At 42.1% G+C, this 17,160-nt stretch overlaps 1 non-coding gene across 1 annotated transcript; it reads left to right on the forward strand.

Moving 5' to 3' along the window:
* Positions 1–7,586: 7,586 nt before the first annotated feature.
* LOC135275823 (U6 spliceosomal RNA) lies at positions 7,587–7,693 on the forward strand. The gene has a single exon (XR_010343394.1). It is a non-coding gene; the product is annotated as a U6 spliceosomal RNA (small nuclear RNA).
* Positions 7,694–17,160: the final 9,467 nt, after the last annotated feature.

Here is a 17,160-nt window from a genome sequence, read left to right on the forward strand (position 1 = left end):
GAGCCAGGGCGCCAGGAAGATTTTTTTTTTTTTGAGACGGAGTTTCGCTCTTGTTACCCAGGCTGCAGTGCAATGGCGGGATCTTGGCTAACCGCAACCTCCGCCTCCTGGGTTCAAGCATTTCTACTGCCTCATCCTTCAGTGTAGCTGGAATTACAGGCCTGAGCCACTGTATCCAGAAGATTTTTTTTTCTTTTTTTGAGAAGGAGTTTCGCTCTTGATACCCAAGCTAGAGTGCAATGGCACCTTCTTGGATCACCGCAACCTCCGCCTCCTGGGTTCAGGCAATTCTCCTGCCTCAGCTTCCTGAGTAGATGGGATTACAGACACGCGCCACCATGCCCAGCTAATTTTTTGTATTCTTAGTAGAGACAGGGTTTCACCATGTTGACCAGGATGTTCTCGATCTCTTGACGTCGTGATCCACCCGCCTTAGACTCAAACAGTGCTGGGATTACAGGCGTCAGCCACTGCGCCAGGGAGACTTTTTTTTTTTTTTTTTCCCGAGACGGAGTTTTGCTCTTGTTATCCAGGCTGAAGTGCAATGGCGCAATCTCGGCTCACCGCAACCTCCGACTCCTGGGTTCAGGCAATTCTCCTGCCTCAGCATCCGGAGTAGCTGGAATTACAGGCGGGAGCCCCTGTGCCTGGATGATTTTTTCTTTTTTCTTGAGACGGAATTTCGCTCTTATTACCCAGGCTGGAGTGCAATGGCACCATCTCGGCTCACCACAACCTCTGCCTCCTGGGTTCAGGCAATTCTCCTGCCTCAGCCTCCTGAGTAGCTGGGATTATAGTCACGCACCACCATGCCCAGCTAATTTTTTCTATTTTTAGTAGACACGGGCTTTCTGCATGTTTACCAGGATGGTCTCGATCTCTTGATCTCGTGATCCTCCCGCCTCAGCCTCCCAAAGTGCTGGGATTACATGCGTGAGCCACAGCACGCGGCAGATTTTCTTTTTTTTTAATAAGATGGGGTTTCACCATGACGGCCAGGCTGATATTTAACTATTGACCTCAGGTGATCCAACCACTTTGGCCTTCCAAAGTGTTGGGATTGCAGGCGTGAGCCACAGCGCCCGGAAGACTTTTTTCTTTTTTTTTTTTTTTTTGAGACGCAGTTTAGCTCTTGTTACACAGGCTGGAGTGTAATGCCACGATTTCACCTCAGCGCAAACTCCGCCTCCTGGGTTCAAGCAATTCTCCTGCCTCAGCCTCTGGAATAGCTGGAATTACAGGGGTGAGCCACCGCGCCAGGAAGATTTTTTTTTTTTTTTTGAGACGGAGTTTCACTCTTGTTACCCAGGCTGGAGTGCAGTGGCATGATCTCGGCTCACCGCAACCCCCGCCTCATGGGTTCAGGCAATTCTCCTGCTTCAGCCTCCTGAGTAGATGGAATTACAGGCACGCGCCTCGATGCCCAGCTAAGTTTTTGTATTCTTAGTAGAGACGGGGTTTCACTATGTTGACCAGGATGTTCTCCATCTCTTGACGTCCTAATCCACCCACCTTAGCCTCGTAAAGTGCTAGGATTTCAGGCATCAGCCACCGCGCCCTGAAGATTTTATTTTTATTTATTTATTTATTTGATACGCAGTTTCGCTCTTCTTACCCAGGCTGGAGTGCAATGGCAGGATTTCTATTCCTCAACGCAAGCTCCGACTCCTGGGTTCAAGCAATTCTCCTGCCTCAGCCTGCCCCGTAGGTGGAATTACAGGCCTGAGTCACCGCGCCGGGATGATTTTTTTTTTTTTTTTGAGACAGAGTTTTGCTCTTGTTACCCAGGCTGGAGTGCAATGGAACGATCTCGGTTCAACCCAACCTCCGCCTCCTGGGTTTAGGCAATTCTCCTGCCTCAGCCTCCTGAGTAGCTGGGATTATAGGCACGCGCCACCATGCCCAGCTAATTTTTTGTATTTTTAGTAAAGACGTGCTTTCACCATGTTAACCAGAATTGTCTCGATCTCTAGACCTCTTGATCCGCCTGCCTTATCCTCCAAAAGTGCTGGGATTTGCAGGCGTGAGCCAACCCGCCGGAAGATTATTATTTTTTTTTTTTTTCGAGACGAAGTGTCGCTCTAGTTACCCAGACTGGAGTGCAATGGCGCGATCTCGGCTCACCGCAACCTCCGCCTCCTGGGTCCAAGCAATTCTCCTGCCTCAGCCTCCCTAGCAGCTATAATTACAGGCGTGAGCCACCACGCCCGGATGATTTTTTTTTTTTTTTTTGAGATGGAGTTTCGCTCTCCTTACCCAGGCTGGAGTGCAATGACACGATCTCGGCTCACCGGAACCTCTGCCTCCTGGGTTCAGGCAATTCTCCTGCCTCAGCCTCCTGAGTAGCTGGGACTATAGACACGCGCCAACATGACCAGCTAATTTTTTCTATTTTTAGTAGTGACGGGCTTTCATCATGTTGACCAGGATGTTCTCGATCTCTTGACGTCAAGATCCACACGCCTTAGTCTAAAAAAGTGTTGGGATTACAGGCGTCAGCCACCACGCACGGAAGATTTTTTTTTTTTTTTTTGACACCAAGTTTTGCTCTTGTGACCCAGGCTGCAGTGCAATGGCGTGATCTCAGCTCACCGCAACCTCGGCCTCCTGGGTTCAAGCAATTCTGCTAACTCAGCCTCCCCTGTAGCTGGAATTACAGGCGTGAGCCACCGCGCCTGGAAGATTTTTTTTTTTTCTTTTTTTGAGAAGGAGTTTCGCTCTTGTTACCCAGGCTGGAGTGCAATGGAACGATCTCGGCTCAACCCAACCTCCGCCTCCTGGGTTTAGGCAATTCTCCTGCCTCAGCCTCCTGAGTAGCTGGGATTACAGGCACGCGCCACCATGCCCAGCTAATTTTTTGTATTTTTGGTAGAGACCGGCTTTCACCATGTTGACCAGGATGTTCTCGATCTCTTGAAGTCGTGATCCACCCGCCTCAGCCTCCCAAAGTGCTGGGATTACAGGCGTGAGCCACCACGCCTGGAAGATATTTTTTTGTTTGTTTTTTTGAGATGGAGTTTCGCTCTTGTTACCCAGGCTGGAATGCAATGGCGCGATCTCCGCTCACCACAACGTCCGCCTCCTGGGTTCCACCAATTCTTTTGCCTCAGCCTACCGAGTAGCTGGAATTACAGGCGTGAGCCACCGAGACAGGAAGATTTTTTTTGTTTGTTTGTTTTTGTTTGAGACGCAGTTTCGCTGTTGTTCCCAGGCTGGAGTGCAATGGCACGATCTCGACTCACCGCAACCTCTGCCTCCTGGGTTCAGGCAATGTTCCTGCCTCAGCCTCCTGAGTAGCTGGGATTATAGGCACGCGCCACCATGCCCAGCTATTTTTTTTTTTTTGTATGTTTAGTAGAGACGGACTTTCACCATGTTTACCATTATCGTCTCCATCTCTTGACCTCGTAATCCACCCGCCTTAGCCTCCAAAAGTGCTGGGATTACAGGCGTCAGCCACGGCGCCAGGAAGGTATGTTTTTCTTTTTTTTTTGAGACGGAGTTTGACTCTTCTTAACCACGCTGGAATGCAATGGCGCGATCTCTGCTCACCGCAACGTCCGCCCCCTGGGTTCATGCAATTCTCCTGCCTCAGCCTCCTGAGTAGCTGGAATTACAGGCGTGAGCCACAGCGCCCGGAAGAATTTTTTTTTCTTTTCCTGAGAAGGAGTTACTCTCTTGTTACCCAGGCTGCAGTGCAATGGCACCGTCTCGGCTCACCGCAACCTCCGCCTCCTGGGTTCAGGCAATTCTCCTGCCTCAGCCTCCTGAGTAAATGGGATTACAAACACACCCACCATGCCCAAGTAATTTTTTGTATTAGTAGAGATGGCGTTTCACCATGTTGACCAGGATGTTCTCGATCTCTTGACGTCGTGATCGACCCGCCTTAGCCTCAAAAAGTGCTGGGATTACAGGAGTCAGCAACTGCGCCCGGAAGATTTATTTATTTATTTATTTATTTGAGACGGAGTTTCGCTCTTGTTACCCAGGTTACAATGCAATGGCGCGATCTCGGCTCAACCCAGCCTACGCCTCCTGGGTTCAAGCAATTCTCCTGCCTCAGCCTCCCGAATAGCTGGAATTACAGGCGTGAGCCATCGCGCCTGTAACATTTTTTTTTTTTTTTTTTTTTTTTGAGACGCAGTTTCGCTCTTCTTACCCAGGCTGGAGTGCAATGGCAGGATCTCAGCTCACCAGAACCTCCGCCTCCTGGGTTCAGGAAATTCTCCTGCCTCAGCCTCCTGAGTAGCTGGGATTATAGGCACGCGCCACCATGCCCAGCAAATTTGTTGTATTTTTAGTAGAGACGGGCTTTCAGCATGTTGACCAGGATGGTCTCGAACACTGGATCTCGTAATCCACGCGCCTCAGCCTCCCAAAGTGCTGGGATTACACGCGTGAGCCACAGCACCCGGCAAATTTTCTTTTTCTTAATAAGATGGGGTTTCACCATGACTTCTAGGCTGATATTTAACTATTGACCTCAGGTGATCCACCCACTTTGGCCTCCCAAAATGCTGCGATTGCAGACGTGGGCCACTGCGCCCGAAAGATTTTTTTTTTTTGAGACGCAGTTTCGCTCTTGTTACCCAAGCTGCACTGCAATGGCGCGATCTCGGCTCACCGCAACCTCTACCTCCTGGGTTCAAGCAATTCTCCTGCCTCAGCCTCCCGTGTAGCTAGAATTACAGGCGAGAGACACGGCGCCGGGATGATATATTTTTTTTTTTTTTGAGACCCAGTTTCCCTCTTGTTAACCAGGCTGGAGTGCAATGGCGTGATCTCGCCTCACCGCAACCTCCGCCTCCTGGGTCCAAGCAATTCTCCTGCCTCAGCCTCCCGTGTAGCTGGAATTACAGGTGTGAGCCACCGCGCCAGGAAGAATTTTTTTCTTTTTTTTTGAAACGCAGTTTCGCTCTTGTTACCCAGGCTGGAGTGCAATGGCATGGTCTCGCCTCAACAGAAGCACCGCCTCCTGCGTTCAAGGAATTCTCCTGCCTCAGCCTCCCGTGTAGCTGGAATTACAGGCGAGAGACACCGCGCGGGGATTTTTTTTTTTTTTTTTTTTTTTTGGAGACCGAGTTTCGCTCTTGTTACCCAGGCTGCAGTGCAATGTCGCGATGTCGGCTCACCACAAAATCTGCCTCCTGGGTTCAAACAATTCTCCTGCCTCAGCCTCCTGTGTAGTTGGAATTACAGGTCAGAGACACCGCGCCGGGATGATTTTTTTTTTTTTTTTGAGACCGAGTTTTGCTCTTGTTTCCCAGGCTGCAGTGCAATGGCGTGAACTCGGCCCACCGCAACCTCAGCCTCCTGGGTTCAAGCAATATCCCTGCTTCAGCGCCCCGGGTAGCTGGAATTACAGGCGTGAACCACCGCGCCAGGAAGATTTTTTTTTTTTTTTTTTTTTAAGATGCTGTTTTGCTCTTGGTACCCAGGCTGGAGTGCAATGGCGCGATATAGCCTCAAGCAAACTCCGCTTCCTGGGTTCAAGCAATTCTCCTGCCTCAGTCTCCCAAGTATCTGGAATTACAGGAGTGAGCAACCGTGCCCAGATAATTTTTTTTCTTTTGAGACGGAGTTTCGCTCGTTACCCAGGCTGGAGTACAATGGCACGATCTCGGCTCACAGCAACCTCCTCCTCCTGGGTTCAGGCAATTCTCCTGCCCCAGCCTCCTGAGTAGCTGGGATTACAGGCAAGTGCCACCATGTCCAGCTAATTTTTTGTATTTTTAGTAGAGACGGGCTTTCACCATGTTGACCAGGATGGTCTTGATCTCTTGACCTCGTGATCCACCCGCCTCAGCCTCCCAAAGTGTTGGGAATACAGGCGTGAGCCAGCGCACCCGGCAGAATTTCTCTTTTTTAATAAGATGGGGTTTCACCAGGACGGCCAGGCTTATCTTTAACTATTGACCTCAGGTGATCTGCCCACTTCGGCCACCCAAAGTGCTGGGATTACTGGCTTGAGCCCCGGCATCCAGTCCAATATCTCTGATTTTTAAAAATAAAGTTGGCCGGGCATGGTGACTCATGCCGTTTATCCAAGCACTTTGGAGACCAAGGTGGGCGGAACACCTGAGGTTGTGGGATCAAGACCAGCCTGACCAACACGGTGAAACCCCGTCTTTAAAGAATAATAATAAATTAAAAAATAAATAAAGTTAAGGCTGGGTGTGACGGCTCACGCCCATTATACATGGACTTTGGAAGACTGAGGTGAGTGGAACACCTGAGGTCCACAGTTCGAAAGTAGCCTGGCCAACATGATGAAACCCATCTCTTCTAAAAATACAAAAAAGTTTGTTGAGCATGGTGGCGAGGACCTGTAATCTCAGCTCCTCAGGAGGCTGAGGGAAGAGAATCATTTGAACTGGGGAGGCAGAGTTTGCAGTGAGCCAAGATCCTGAAACCGTACTGCAGCCTAGGCAACAAGAACAAAACTCTGTCTCCAAAGTAAATAAAAAAAGAAATAATTAAATAATAAAGTTTACACTGGGCACAGTGGCTCACCCCTGAAATCCCAGCATTTTGGGAGACCGAGAAAGGAATATCGTTTGAGGCTAGGAGTTTGAAACCAGCCAGGTGACAGAACAAGATCCCATCTCAAGGAAATTTTAGCTGAGTGTGGTGCTGTGCACCTGTAGTCCTAGCTACTCAGGAAGCTGAGGTGGGAAGATTGCTTAAGACCTAGAAGTGGGAGGCTGCAGTAAGCTACCATTGCACCACTGCACTCCAGTCTGAGGGACAGAGCAAGATCATTTCCGTAAAAAAAAAATAAACAAATATAATCGTCCTTTTTTTGAGACAGACTCTTGCTCTGTCACCCAGGCTGGAGTGCAGTGGCATGATCTCGGCTCACTGCAAACTCCGCTGTCCGGGTTCAAGCGATCCTCCTGCCTCACCCTCCTGAGTAGCTGGGATTACAGACGCACACTATCATATCTGGCTAATTTTTGTATTTTAGGAGAGACAGGCTTTCACCATGTTGGTCAGGCTGGCCTTGAACGGCTGACCTCGTGATCCACCTGTCTCTGCCTCCCAAAGTGTTGGGATTACAGGCATGACACACTGCGCCGGGCCAGAATCTGACTTTTTGAGAAGGTTTGTAGATTAGAAGATTTACAGGGCTGGGCATGGAGGCTCTTGCCTATAATCCCAGCACTTTGTGAGGCACAGGCGGTGGATCACCTGATGTCAGGGGTTCAAACCGGCCGGACAACATGGTGAAAACTGGTCTCTAATAAAAATAAAAAATTGGCCAGGCCTAGTGACTCAGGCCTGTAATCCAAAGTCTTTGGAGGTCAAGGCAGGCGAATCACCTGAGGTCGGGAGTTCAAGACCAGCCTGACCAACATGGTGAAACCTCGTCTTTAAAAAAAAAAAAAAAAAAAAAAAAAAACACAAAAATTTAGTTGGTCACGGTGGCCCACACGTCTAATCCTGGCACTTTGGAATGCTGTGGTGGAAGGATCATGAGGCCAGAGGTTCAAGACTAGCCTTAACAACATAGTGAAACCCATTCTTTGTAAAATAATAATAATAATAATAAAATATAATAAATTAAAAAATTACCTGGGTATGTGCTGGCTTCTGCAGCACATACACTAAGGTTGGAATGATACAGAGAAGATTAGCATGGCCTCTGCGCAAGGATGACATGCAAATTCATGAAGCATTCCATATTTTCTTTGTTGTTCTTAAAAATCAAATAAAAATAAATTTAAATTTTAAGTTAAAAAGAAAGAAAATTAGCTGGACACGGTGGTGGACACCTGTAAACCCAGCTACTTGGGAGCCTGAGACAGGAGAATTGCTTCAACCAAGGCGGCAGAGTTGCAATGAGCCAAGATCAGAGCATTGCGCTCCGGCCTGGGTGAAAAGAGGGAAACTGTATCTCATGAAAGGGCCGGTCAGGGGAGATTTATCCAGAACCTCGTTTTGACAATTGTAGACAATGATCTCTCTAATTTATTATTTTTTTTTTTCAGAAGGTGCTTTACTCTTATTACCCAGGCTGGAGTGGAGTGGCACGATCTCGGCACACCGTACCCTCCACCTCCTGGGTTCAAGCAACTCTCCTGCCTCAGCCTCCAGAGTAGCTGGAATTACAGGCGTGATTCACCGTGCCCGGAAGATTTTTTTTTTTTTTTTTTTTTGAGAAGGGTTTCGCTCTTGTTACCCAGGCTGCAGTGCAATGGCGCGATCTCGGCTCTCCGCAACCACCGCCTCCTGGATTCAAATAATTCTCCTGCCTCAGCCTTTTGAGTATATGGAATTATAGGCGTGAACCATCGCGCCCGGATGATTTCTTTCTTTTTCTTTTTTTTTTTTGAGACGAAGTTTCCCTCTTGTTACCAATGCTGGAGTGCAATGGCACGATCTCCCCTAAACGGAAACTCCGCCTCCTGGGTTCAAGCAATTCTCCTGCCTCAGCCTCCGGAGAAGCTGGAAATACAGGCATGAGACACCGCGCCCGGAAGATTTTTTTTTCTTTTTCTGAGAAGGAGTTTCGCTCTTGTTACCCAGGCTGGAGTGCAATAGCGTGATCTCGGCTCACCACAACCTCTGCCTCCTGGGTTCAGGCAATTCTACTGCCTCAGTCTCCTGAGTAGCTGGGATTATAGGCACGCACCACCATGGCCAGCTAATTTTTTCTATTTTTAATACAGACAGGCTTTCAGCATGTTGACCAGGATGGTCTCGATCTCTTGACCTCGTGATCCACCCGCCTCGGCCTCCCAAAGTGCTGAGATTACAGGCTTGAGCCACCGCGCCCGGCCCAGAACCTCACTTTTACAAGAATAAGGAGAAATCACAGGACATCACAGACATTCCCCCTTTCAGCTACAGCAGGCGGCGAAGAGGGTCAAAGCCTCAAAGCAAGGGGCGGACAAGCCAAGCTTGCAACAGCAAAAGTGAGATGCAGAGACCACAACAGATGAAGTCCACGCCCAGAAGCCACGAGCTGGAAACGCCATGCCAAGGGACCAAGACATATTACCTTGTAGGAATGTGGTTTCCGCTCTTCTTCTGCACCGAGGAGTGTCCAGGAAAGCCGCGTCCCAGGCCCCAGCCACTGCGGGGATGGTGCCATTGGCTCATGTGGGTCCCGAAAGCCACGTACCCAATGCCAAACCGGCCAAAAGCGCAAGTCCGCCACCCTCAGTGCTATTAACAGGATAAGACCCGAGACCGAAAGAGACTCGGAAGCCAGCCACGCAGAGCTCCGGCGTCTCGCTATTAGGCATATCGGTTGTGAGGGCCTAGCCGCGCAGGCTTACTGAGAGGCTTGATTTATTCACAAGACTTTGGTGGCTACAGCGCCCTCTTTAGCCAGAGGCCGGTAGCACAGGTCAATGAGGGTGTGTATGTACCCTTCAGAATTCAAACAGTGTGGCACAGGGAAGTCCCTCTGTCCCTGCCCCGTACCTCCTCTCAGCACCCCTCCCTGTCCTTGTGTACTCTTCTAGATATTTACAAGTGCTTACACTCACATTTCGCAGACTGTGTATAAATATTTACTTTCACACATACGTATATCCTTTTTGTTTTTAGTTTCTCAAAATGTTATTTCGCTATGGGTTATGCAAAGCGTGCTCTATTTTTATACAAAAGGAGAAACTAAACATATTCTACAATTTATTTCGAACACTGATTTTCCCAAAACAGGGATATAGACCAAGGGAACAGAACAGAGGCCTCGGAGGCGACGCCACACATCTACAACCATCTGATCTTTGACAAACCTCACAAAAACAAGCAATGGGGAAAGGAGTCCCTGTTAAATAAATGGTCTTGGGAAAACTGGCTAGCCATGTGCAGAAAGCAGAAACTGGACCCCTCCCTGACACCTTACACTAAGATTAACTCCAGATGGATTAAAGACTTAAACATAAGGCCTAACACCATAAAAACCCAAGAAGAAAACGTAGGCAAAACCATTCAGGACATAAGCATAGGCAAGGACTTCATGACCAAAACACCAAAAGCATTGGCAACAAAAGCCAAAATAGACAAATGGGACCTAATCAAACTTCACAGCTTCTGCACAGCAAGAGAAATAGTCATTAGAGTGAATCGGCAACCAACAGAATGGGAAACAATTTTTGCAATCTACCCATCTGACAGAGGGCTGATATCCAGAATCTACAAAGAACTAAAACAGATTTACAAGACAAAAACAAACAAGCCCATTCAAAAGTGGGCGAAATCTCTACGAAATCGTTCTACTATAAGGACACATGCACAGAAATGGCAAAATCTCACTGAAGTTTCAAATGTCGAATGCTTCAAATAAACAACACTGCACCAAAGAAGTACATTTGAAAATGAAGGCTCCCAAAATAGTCTCATCTAGGGATGCCTATCGACATGCAGAAGCTTCTAAAATTTTTCAAAATTTTTATTAAAAGACACTTTATAAAAGGCAAATAAAAAGCTTAAGCAACTAATTGATAAGAAAAACTAAATGTGCTAATTTTTGTCTTAGTTACTATCCTGATCCAAAGGTGAAAAGAAAGTTATCCTGAATTATAATATTTGGTTCTTCACAAGTTGCCTAGAAATGAAGTAAGCAGGGATGAAAACAAAGTCATGTAACAACTTACTCTATGTTTTGAAGACAGCAGGTAACATCGAATTTTTATATCAAGCAATGTATAGGTGGAATACCAATATGGTTTATGGAAGAAAATAGTAAAAAAAAAAAAAAAAAAAATTAGAAATTTAGAATTTCAGATGAATTTCTAGTTTGTTTATTCTGCACTACACTGAAGTATTTTTTTGTGAGTGTTTAAGATTTATTTTATTCACAGTCTCTCAGAAGTTTCTTTTACTCTTGGCATTTATTATCAGGATAAATGATTTTTTGTTTAAAAAAATTACCAAATTGTTGTATAGGCACATAGCGTGCAAATATTTTGGAAAGAAAATGTATAATCTTTATGATCCAGCTGATTTTTAAGATCATTAAATATTTGTCATAAAATATTTCTCAAAACAGATGCAGCCAAAATATTTGGTTGCTTTCAGAAGCATCTGTCTAACTGAGATATGGGGAAGGAGCACAAATCATTCTCTCTTCCAGTCCCTGCTGAAAGGGTGAGCCTGTAGTCTATATATATATAGCAATGACCAAAGTTAATTATTAAGAATTATTTGATAGGTAAAAATAAAAGCTCATGCTTTATATAGATTGATGAGCTTTTTACCTAACAAACAAGTGTAAATACAAATTGCCTTAGCTAGGAAAGCTGAGAACAGATAATAAAGTAAGGTAACATATTAATTTAGATAGAACATAAAAGCCAAGCTAGATTTGGGAATCAAAGAGTAGGGAGGGCTGAGCCAGATTAAGAAAGTTAGACTATTACTGAGCTGGAACTAAGAACCAGGTTTGAATAACCATTTCCTTAGTGACCAATGGTGCTGTCATAGATTTGTACTGGACCATGGATAGAAACAAATGCATCTGTAGAGTTCTATAAACCTCTACTTACCAACTGCAAATGTATTTTGTGCTTACAAAACTCTTACTTATAATAAAGTAGTACTCTGTTTTCAAATTGTTAAAACTCTTAAAGCATACAGGCTGTAAACACAAGTAATTGGCAGCAAAGCTTAGAAGGCTGACATGTAAATCTTTGTGTAAATAAGATTCCTGTAACTAGGCTGCTCACACCCAAAATATTGTCTAAATTAGTCTGAAGTGATTCATATTTCAGAGAAATATTCAAAGAAAAGTTAACATGTATATGCCACACTCCCTCACGGCCCATTTCAAAGCATTTGAGGAGCATCTGAGGAAAGGCCATTTTATTCAGCTGTAATCCCCAAATATACCCCCAATATTTTTAACTTATTGTATAAGCAATGGGTTAGTGGTTATGACACATATTTTAAGATGACAGTCTGTTATAAAATACTTGTCTTAAATACTCTAAATCAAATATTTAAGAATAAAACCTAAATATTTACAGAGAAGATAATTATTCTAAATCAACTACAACACATATAAATTATAAACTAAGACATTCAATATATGTTATTTTTCTTATTACAAGAGATGATAAACAATAACCTACATTATTACTCTTAGGCTAGTTGTGGCAAAGCGATTCCAACCTTAATATATAAAAGAGGCATCTATTTCTAAAGTTTTCTTTGTAGTGAAATATGACAGATGAAATCCCAGTTTTCACTTTCTTTCTGTTACAACATTAAACTGAAAAATATTCCCTTGGGTCAAAGCTTTCGTATTTGCTGCATATTCTATGAATTGAGCAAGTGGCCATGTTAAATAGTGTGTCAGGATATGTATTGTTCCACAAGTGCTTTCTCTTTCCTGTGTGTTCAGTCTAGATCCAAATTAGGTCTCATAAAAATATACTACCTTATCTTTGCCTGTTCCAAGTCTCAGCCAATAGGTGATGAGGTCCCTTTTCACAAAACTGCTAAAGACAGATCCAAGCATCTCAACTCATCTACTACTGAGTTCACCAACAAGATCTGGAAGGGCATATCGATATAGCTTCCCATGATAGAATAGGCTTGTGGTATTTCATTCTCTTCCTGTGATGGCTAGATCCCTTAATATTTTACCATTCTATACCCATGAGATCTCATCTTGAAGGCCTAATATTATTTTTGATAACAACTTTGGACCACAGAAAAGTATAAGAATTAACTGAAAAGGAACTTCAAAGAAGAAAAAAGAACGAAGAAGAAGACCAACAAATATCAATGGATGACTCCTAGTTTTCTAGTTAACACAATATATTCTATTATGATGTATCAGAAAGTAAGACTAATATGTTGTTTTGTCAGTGGATTTTATGATACATACTTTTTCTTGAAAGGAATTTTGTGGTGAGTTCTTTTTCCTGTAGAGAAAGGTTGATCATTTGTTTATTATAGAGTCAAGAATTTATAAAACTTTTTTCTAAAATTTCTGATCATTGAATCATTTTGTTGTATCTAAGAGTTTTTCTATAGAAATTCAAAATGAAGAATATACCATTTTTTCCAATCCTTCTATTTTACTTTTTCCCTAGATTGGCCTCTAGTTTTAGAAATGTACTTTATTACTCATGGGAACAGACTTATAGCTACAGCATAAACAATGTACCTCTCTGATCTTTGTTCTTTTAACACACCTTAGCCATGCCCACTTTGGTTTCTCTGAAAAAGGATATAGGATTTGCAGGGAGGGGGCAGTTGAGTTTCTTCTGACTGTTAAAAGGTCTGATAGAGCAGCAAGGCATCTGACCAGAACTTTCTGATTGTCATTTATTTACTCTTTGAAATGCTATAGTTCTACCATTCCCTCCCCATATTCCATGGCAGGAAGAAAATAGTGAATGATTATTCAATAACTATGGGTTAAAATCATGGATATCTAGCTATATTTAATACCAGTTTAGATGCATTCCTTTTCTGTGTATGACAATATTCTATCATGTGTTATTACATTTACCATCACACACTAATGAAATAAAAATATTCTGAATTCCAAAAAAAAGTATAGCTCAATCATAAACATAATAGAAAATAAAATAAATATTTATTAAAACAAGTTCTAAAACTGAAGTCTGATTTATTTTCTTATATTTTTGCTGATTTGAACTGTTTCTTTTTTCTTTCTACTTTCTTAAGTACACTCCTTTTAGGCCTGTACTCCACATGATTAAATTTACATTTTCCCCAAGGTTTATAATTCAATTTTAAGAAATAGGCAGACTGAAAACTACGTCCTATATTTTGGCAGGAAAAAAAAACTTCACTGGGTCCAGTTCATAAAATGGGTTTTGTGACAACAGTCTATCCTTAGACTAGTACCTTTTTGCAGTATGCAACTAGGAGCATGGAAGCTGATGTCAGTGATATGTTCTCTATCATTTGCCCTCATTTGTTTTTCTAGGATCTGGTTTCTTAGGTCAACCCAAGTTTCCACAGGTTTTTCTCTTAGATATTCTGCAACCTAATGCATTCAGATTCATTTTTCTGTTTTCTTCATGTTATATCGTTGGCATAAAACATAACTCAAGGAGTTCTATGTATTCATTGATACCAGTTCCCAATAGACTTTCTGCTCCAAAAGCATGCAACACAGACCCAAAGTACAAAGGCCTACATGTAAATTTAATCTGAAAACTGAAAAAGCTTTATTAATGACTATTAGAAAACAATTTTATTAACCGGATAAAGCATGGCATCAGCAGAAATGGCAGAGTAAGTATCTCAGATATTCATTCCTCCAAAAAAAATAATGAGTAAATGGCAAAAGAAAAATGACCAGAATTATAGTTTCTGGAACTCTAGAGAATTAATCAAAGACTTGCAGCGTTCCAGAGAGCACTTATTTAGGAAAAACAGTGAGCCTAGGTAATAGCAATAGGTTTTGGTGTTTTAATTCGTCTTATTTTTATCCCCTCGCTTCAGCTTCATAATATCCTTCAAAGATAATACCCTGAAATCATAGAAACATGGTTTTATCTTGGTACCTGCCTAAGATCTAGCATTATAGTTTGAACATAGTAGGTTCTCAATAAATGTTTGATAAATAAATCCCCATCTAAAGTCTTTTGGATAGTGCCTACTTCTCTCTAATGGCAAATGAAGCCTTTGTGCATGCCACTAATGGACTTTGATAACTGATTCTGAGTTTCTTTCTTTCAATCTTTCCTATATATCATTGTCAAACTTACTCATTATGTATGCTAATTTGACCATTGTACTTGCACTAAAAACCATCAGACTATTAGCCAATAAATAAACTACAAGTTTTAACCACAGTCTTCAGGATAATAGATTTATTGCTTTCTTCACTCTGTTACTCCTTATACCTTCCCTGTAATACACGCTTACTCATCACCTAAGTGCAATGCTGAATTATTGCAACTTTACTCCCACTGCTGTTATATTTTCTTTATTTTCATTCTTTTGGTACTGAATTTTCATCTCTATTTTATAAATCTTTTGTAACATTAAACAGCTGAACAGATACAAGAAAACTAAGCAATAAGTGAGAGAAGAGAAAGAAATGATGGAATAGATGTGAGACTTCCACAGCAAACTCCTATAAAACTCAGAGTTAAACCTGAACAACAGGAGTGTGTCATATGTGTCTTTACTCTTTATTTGGATCTCTGTGTATGCTTTTGGAGAAGAGGTAAGAAGCTCCAGGTAAGATAAAGAGATTTTTATTTTTCACCAAGCTAAGATTTATAAGGAAAGAATATCCAAAACGCTTGCTATGGAATATTCAAGTGATTTTTGTAGTTCTACATTCTTGTGTTGAAGAAGATAAAAATGCACTTTTTACAACTATATTATGAGCCTCTTATAACCTTTTCTGTAAAGAGGTATGTATTTATATTTCCAGTAAATAAAAATGTATGCATCCAATAAATAAAATAAGCAATGTTATTTTACATGTAGTCTACATACGGTCATCAAGTTTTATTGCTTTGAACTAGACAAGTCAGTTTCCTTCCTTCTGCATCTCTTACTGTGTTATGTATCACATGAATACTCAATAAGTCGAACAAACTGGTATTTATCTGTCTTAAGGTAAAAATTATTATTTCAAGAAGGCTGGTCTGAACATGTCAAGATCATTTGCCATCACTCACAACTTATTTTACTCAATCATCTTCATGGGAATTTGGGGTTTGTAAAGTCTTTCCTAGACTTCATTTGTCTTGCTGATTTTTTAAAAATATTGTGGCATGGGTGTAAAATAACTCATTGCTATTACTTAGATTCATGTTTTCCTCTCTCTCTTTTCTTGAGTTGAGAAAAACAGATATAAACATCAACAAAATAGGTGGTCACTAAGGTTTGAGGAGTGAAAAGTCCCTGGGCTTAACAAATATCTCTTCTACTATTCTACTATTAGAGATTATTATTTTGTATTAATCTGCAAAATACCCTTTAGGGTGGGGGATAACTGATTAAGTCATTAATACTAAAGAGTAAACTATATTACCAGTATTAGAAAGCCAATAGTCTCAAAAAGCATAAGGAATGGTAGCTATTTCAAAGAAAAGAAAGGCAAAGAAATAAATACAGATTATGAGAAATTACCTGAAGAAAGCTATGATGAAGATACACTTCAAAGTGGCATGGAGACCCTGACAATAGGTGGATTATAGAACTACAGAGGAGATATGGAGATAAAGAAAGGGAAGGACAAAGATTCAGTTTGTCTACAACTTAAGTTAGTGCTGAAAGTCTGCAAAAGACTAAATTTCACTAAATCCAAGTAGAACTACAAAAATTGAGGATTCCATGTAATCATTTGCTTATGAGCAGCACTCTTATGTAATCATTAAAATTTTTATTTATGATTACACATAATTCCTTAGATACTTACATATTGGTGTTAAGAGGAGAAGAAACTATTCCCAGGTCTGTAGCCTGAGCCTGAGGTCCTATTTATTAGAAAAAGAAAATTATATAGTTTGTATCCGTCCTCAGCAACTTGCTAATGTTAATCCTCTAGTAGGTATTTATTTTCTGTTGTTACTACCTTGTTTATAAGCTTCTCCACAGTGAAGTCCAAAATTCTTAGCAAGAACCTGTACTATAAGATCTGATGTCCTTTTCTACCTCTCTAGTGTCTTCTCTGACTAGTCTTTCATATATATGCTATGGTCCAGAGACAGAATATATCGCCGTTCCCTAAATATAACATGTTTCTCATGCCTCTCTGGCCTATGGTTTTGCAATTTCTTTTAGCTCTCATTCAGCTTATGTCAACTCTTGAAAGTCTTCCTTGAAAACTACCTGAATAAATACCTTTCCCAGTGCTCTCAAAGCACTCTAAACATGTTTATATTATAAAACTCATCATGCTATGGATTAGTTATGTTAATTCTTGTGTACACCTAATTATTATATAAAATAAAATAATTGATGTGTGATCAATTTTATTTTATTTTATTTTTAAATGTTTTCATTATACTTTAAGTTCTGGGGTACATGTGCAGATTGTGCAGGTTTGTTACATAGGTATACACATGCCATGTTGGTGGTTTGCTACATCCATTGCCCCATCATCTACATTAGGTATTTCTCCTAGTGCTATACCTCCCCAATTCTCCAACCCCCTGCTATTCCTCCCCTAGCCCCCCACTCCCAAGACCCTGGTCT

The sequence above is a fragment of the Aotus nancymaae genome, unplaced genomic scaffold, assembly GCF_030222135.1.
Source record: "Aotus nancymaae isolate 86718 unplaced genomic scaffold, 86718_ANA_hifiasm-v0.15.2.pri h1tg000018l, whole genome shotgun sequence".
NCBI classification, from domain to species: domain Eukaryota; kingdom Metazoa; phylum Chordata; class Mammalia; order Primates; family Aotidae; genus Aotus; species Aotus nancymaae.